Genomic DNA, 6,000 nt, shown 5'->3' on the forward strand with positions numbered 1-6,000 from the left:
GGGGTAAAGCACTAGGGGTGGCAGAAGGGTCAGGTCTGTGAGCTACATACATTAATTAGTAGGTAATAAAAGCCAGTTATTTTACCTTTTTTTTTTTTTTGCGGTACACGGGCCTTTCACTGTTGTGGCCTCTCCCGTTGCGGAGCACAGGCTCCGGACGCGCAGGCTCAGCGACCATGGCTCACAGGCCCAGCCGCTCCGCGGCATGTGGGATCTTCCCGGACCGGGGCACGAACCCACGGCCCCTGCATCGGCAGGCGGACTCTCAACCACTGCGCCACCAGGGAAGCCCTATCTTACCTTTTGAAGCTGCTCATTCGACATACATTTGGCTCTGCTTTGGCCTCTAACGTCCTTTAATCCCCCCCTTTCAGAATCTACCCCAATTTCCTGCGACCACCTCACCCCCCCTTATTTGACTGTGTTCAAGCACCTTCTATCTGATTCTAGAATTCTTAATTTACCTTGCAGTACTGCAGCAGTCTTGTTTTCTAAATTTTTTTTTTTTTTTTTTTGCAAACAATCATGAGTTGGGCCCAACAGCAACACAGGCTCTCACGGGCTAGCCTGGCAACCCTGTGCTATTTGTAACACATTTCCCTTGGGAAAATCCTTTCAGTTTTACACACGAACTATTGGGAGATGCTTACTTGTAAAGTGGGGGCCTCTATAATCTCAATTTTTGTTCTACCAAAAAGAGCTCTCCCTTAGCCCCACCTGCCCTGTTACTAAGGTAGGCTTTGCTAACAGGGACTCTGGGGCCTGAATGCCTGGGTGCCAATCCTGGTTCTGAAACTTACTAGGTGTGTGAACTCCGGAAAAGTATTCAACCTAAATAAGCTAATATATGGAAAGTGCCTGGCATAGCAGTAAGCACTGCATAATAAAAGAGCTGGGAGAGATTAGTCAAGAAAGCCCTTTGCCCCTAGTTCTGGGAGGCCACAGACCCCTTTGAGGCTGGTGAAAGCTACAGGTCCTCTCCCTAGAAAAGTGCACACACATGTAACCCTCTGCACAGTTGCAGGTGTAGCTGAAGCCCATCCACAGCGGCAAGGGTCAAGGAGCCCTGGTTCCAGCGCTCTGGTTCTCTCTACAGTGATGTGAGGATCTCAGGGGCAGAATACCATGGTAATTCCTGAAGTATTATGTTCATATGCATGGAACTGTCAAGCAGGTTCCTCCTGCCCTCAGTTTAGGCTCCACTTTTGGCCAGAAATGTTACACCTTTCTTCCTCAAAGCCCTTTGACCCTTACCAATTTTTCTCTCGCTTCAGGTCAACTCATCTCTGGGTCACCTTAAGACAATCTCTCTGTGCCACAAAGCTCCACATGCTTTTTGCAAATTATTCTCATCTTTCCCCAAAGGATGGTCTGGCCCCCCTTTAGTGCTTACTGAAGTCAGACCAGAGCATGGACTAGTAGCATATGCTGGCCCCCACCAAAGGCACCGTAGAGGTGGATGCTGTGTAATCCCAGGTCCTTTCCCTCAGTAAGCTTGGAGACAGCACACACCAGCAAAAGCCAAAGATCTGAGAAGCCAGAAGGAACTTGTGGGATGATCTAATTCCCTCGTTATTACTCCTCCAAGTCATTCCAAGTTGGGTGACTTGCCTGAGTCACCCAACTCATTCGCAGCAAAGCTGTGAACCTCCCAGTTCGGTACTTTGATTCCATCAGTATTTCTTAGACTTTACCGCGCACGGGAATCTTGTTAAGATGCAGATTCAGCAGGCCTGGGGTAGGCCCGAGATCCTGCATTTCTAACAAGCTCTCAGGTGATGCTGATGCTGCTGGTGCATGGACCACATACAGAGTAGCAAGGCTAATGGACTATCCCGCCTAGTGAAAGCCTCTTCACCCACCCTTTGCATGGCTGTTTAAATGCCCTTTCTTCAGGAAAGCCTCCCTTCCCCCGTCCTCCCTGATTATCAGCTCCCATGGTCTCTGTGCTTTTTCCTTTGAAGCATTTATAACAACTGTAATTAAAGAGTATTTGTTTAATTATTAGTTTAATGCCTGTCTCCCAGGGAGACTGCAAGCTCCACAAGGACCGGACCAGCATACTGTCGATAAAAGGGCAGCTGTTGTGGGCTGGAGCAGCCTGGACCAGCATCCTTGGAGGAGGAAGGGAAGGCTTGCACTGGTGGGAAACACCTTCTAGAGGCCTCATGGCCAAGGGTGACACTTCTGCCTTTAAAATTCCCACCAGTTTCAAATACATGCCAACTAAAATGTAACTTGAAAAGCAACCTTACAAAAAAAAAAGTCTCCTAAACCTTTATCAAAGGTGTACTAAACAAATATATGTGGTAAATAAAAATAAATTTGAATAGTGGGATACATTTTTTAAAAAGTCTTTATCAACTGCAAAACAGTCCCAATCTGGTACTAGCCACTCTGCCTGGGGAATAATTAGGTCCCCAGTAAATATTCCCTTACAGTCCTCAGACACTGTGAGGGCCTTGGCAAAAGAAGCAGAGGGTCTGCTCCCTGACCAGCCTCATTCTGTTGCAGACCAACAATTTCTTTTCCAATTTTTCTGCTGCCATCCTTTCTAGCAACCCCAAAGCTCCGAATGCCCAGCTCCTTGGAGTGGGCAGAGATACCTGCACTCATCATCATTCTAGGGTGGCCAAGTTTGAAGTCAGTCCGCCTGGGTTCAGACACCACCAGTTCTGTGCCCTTGTATGTAACTAATTTCTCTGTGCTCCAGTTTCCCAATCTGCCAGATGGGAATAACAATGCAGTAACTAGCACCTGTGAGGACTAAGGGAGATGATACACATAAATCACTTACACAAGCCTGGCCCAAGATCTACGATTATTATTATCCTCCCCATATCCGGTCCAATTCAAGATCTCTCTATTGTTTCACACAAGTCTCCACCCAGTGGCTCCACCTCATTCAAAATTTACTCTTCCCAGCCCCTCCTGCCTTACCTGTCTGGAGCTTGTTCTAAGCAATGACTCACTGCAAAACTCTGCAGTTCCCATCAATCACCTCCCTGTCTCTGCCTCTGTGTGTCATTTGTGGGTCCCTGCTGGGAGGGAAATCTTTTTCCTCATGTCCAGTACCTTTATTCAACAAGTATTTATCGAGGGCCCGCTATGTGCCAGGCCCTGTTCTAGGCACAAGGGCTTAGCAATGAACAAAGAAAGACCTCTATCCTCGTCAACTGAAAGTAGTAAGAGATCTAACCCACGAACAGAGATCAGTTCGGGTCTCCGGCCCTTCCTTACGTCCCCATTCTTTTCCCTGACCAAGCCTAAATAAATCACACACAAGTACAAAGCATGAAGAAAACATTCCAGATCAAAAAATGCTCAGTGTGACTTGGGCACATCCTGATGACTAAACTGCTGCCCCGCTAAACTGGTTGACGTTGAAGAAGTACGCATTATAACAGCCAGAAACACCCGGTTTCCCCAAGTAGTCACACCAGCCGTCAAATCCTCCAGAACAGTATGTGTAACACAACTAGAAAATAAGGTCCTTCATTTACTTATCTCATGAGGGTAGGATAAGCCCATGTTTTCATGTTCTCACAGTCACATTCTTTGGATGAAGCCTGATTTGGGTTCCCCAGCAGGAATACAGGCAGCAGCCTTGTGTTAACAGCACTGGAAATGGACTCTGAAAGCCCAGGTTTGAGTGCTGGCTCTGTCACTTACTGTGTGATTTCAGGCATGGAGCTTTTCTCATGCCTCACTTTCTTCAGATAACCTCTAAGGTCCTCTTCCAGCTTTGCAGTCTAAGGGCTGGGATCAACCACCATTAACATGAGACACAGGAGATTCACAGATTCCTTAATTCAAAAAATGAGCCCCTGCCCTCAGATCCGGGGGGTGAGCAAGCCGATGAAGAGCCTGTGGACAGCATCCTGAGATGCACCCGACTACTCCTTTACTTATTTACTCCCTTCTAACTTCAAACTTGAGCTTTCCAAGCACAACTCTGATAGAAATATCCCTGGGCCACAAGGCAAACCTAAAATAGAAGGCATGCAAAATCTCCGGTGGGCCCATTAGTCTCCCTTCCTCCAACTCAAAAAACCATTCCAGACCTTGTCCATCTCCTTGTCTCTAGACAGGGAGCCTAAAATAAGTCTCCCTGGTAGAAAATGCCTGGTTGGAACGGAAGTGACCCAAGTGCAGAACAAATGGCCCGCTGGCCACACACCACAGGACAAGGACTCACCCGGGAATCCGCTCTGAGGAGAAGAGTGAACCTCTGCTCCCACTGCAATTCACTGCACCTGCCTCCATGGGCATACAGGCAACCAGGTGAGCCTGGAGGAAAGAAAAATGTGACCCAAATGGCCAACTCCCCCTACCCTAAAGAAAGCAGCCCTACCCCCACTGCCCTCATGCAAGAAAGCCAGGTCCTGCAGGTTACTGGAGCACTAGTGCGGCTAGAACTACAGGTGACCAATTAGAGGTCCTGTTCCCAGACTGGCAGGTGCCTGGCACAGAGCGATGCAAGGTTCGAGGGCCAGCTGACAAAACCACCATGAGAGCTCTAGAAAATAACATTCGCTTTAAAACAAACGAGAAAGGGACAGCCATACTAAGTCTCAAAAATCAAAACCAGACAGGCCCATGGCTTTGATCACAAACACTAAGAATGCATTTTCTAAAGTCTAAAGACAATTAGGGGTGGTTTACTTCCCCTCCCCCACCTGGCCCGGCGGGTCCTTTGAAGGCCCCTGGTGAGGGCAAAACAGGGATGCAGGCTCCAGGCCCTCTACTTGGCAGAAATGAACTTTGACTGTTTTTACTTACACGTGTACAAAGGCAGGGCTGAAAGAGCAGCTTCAAAGTTGCCTGGGTGAGCCCCAAGGTTCAAAGTCCCTCTCCGCACACCTATGGAGGAATCTTGTGAGTTTCCCAGGCGCCCACCGGAACTGGTCATGTCCCCTCCAGGTCTACACTGGCTGGGAGTTTCCATTTTGCACAGAAATAAAGGCGCTCTGGGTGCCCTTAGCAGTTAGGGCGCTCGGTCTGCTGCTCTAGGGTGGGCCACGAGGACAGTCCCTCATTGGACCGCTCAGACCGGGAAGGACCAGCACCTCGTAGTGACCCTGTGAAGACGCACCGGGCTGCGGCTACGCCTTGCCCGAACCATCGCAGAGCTTAGAGATACATTAATGATCGTTTCGGGTTAGTTAAAACCCACGCAAGCACCTCCCTGGCCTCTTAAATCTTCCCAAACTACTGCTCAGACTGGAGGGAAGCAGTTGCAGCCACCATAAAAGTCATCTTAAAAGGCAAGTTGGAAAAAAACCCGATACGCACTAGTTAGCAAGTCCGCGGTTAGGGGGGCGGTGGCACGAGGGCCGGATCTGTGGGCTCTGCACGCTGGCGGGGGCTGTCCCGTTGGTCCCCGAGTCCCCGCGCCCACCTGGCAGCCTCGGGGCCACTAATCTGACGCCGGCGATCACACCCCACAGCTCTGTCCAATTAGGAAAATGACCGCGAGGAGACGGAGAGAGTGGGCGACAAGGAAGGGGAACTGAGACTGAGGAGGCTAAGGACAGGCCGTGGAGACCCAGCCGGCCGGCGAGCGCCTTCAACAGGTCCCCGCCCCGGGGAGCGGGGCGTGCGGCGGCCTGCTGCCCCGGGGGCGCCCCCGACACCCCGGCGGCGCGCCCAGCCCTCCCCCACCCAGGACGGCGGGGACGCGCAGCAACCCCACCCGCCGGGAGAATAAAGTTTGTGGGCAGCGGCTGGGCGGGGCGGCGCGGCGAGGGGGTGAAACTTTGAGTCCCGGGCGGGCGGCGGGGGGAGCGTACTGGGCGCCGGGACACCCACGTGCGGGCCCGCGAGCCGCCGCCGCCGCCTCCGGGCCTCCCGTCCCGCCGCCGCCGCCGCGCTTTCCTTTCATTTTTGCCTCTCTCTCTCTCTCTCTCTCCCCTCCCTTTCTCTCTATCTCATTCGCGCGCTCTCCTCGCTCTCGCCCTCTTTCGCTCGCTCGCTCCCTCCTTCCCTTCCCCCTCCACA

At 51.3% G+C, this 6,000-nt stretch overlaps 1 protein-coding gene across 1 annotated transcript in view; it reads right to left on the reverse strand.

Moving 5' to 3' along the window:
- Positions 1-5,692, reverse strand: part of ZNF710 (zinc finger protein 710) — a 67,258-nt gene extending 61,566 nt beyond the window's left edge. Inside the window, exon 1 of the mRNA XM_082619318.1 lies at positions 5,296-5,692. The gene's annotated coding sequence lies outside the window, so the exon portion shown is untranslated. The remainder of the gene's footprint in view (positions 1-5,295) is intronic.
- Between the last annotated feature and the right edge of the window lie 308 nt (positions 5,693-6,000).

This window comes from Mesoplodon mirus, assembly GCF_964341445.2.
Source record: "Mesoplodon mirus genome assembly, chromosome: 4".
NCBI classification, from domain to species: domain Eukaryota; kingdom Metazoa; phylum Chordata; class Mammalia; order Artiodactyla; family Ziphiidae; genus Mesoplodon; species Mesoplodon mirus.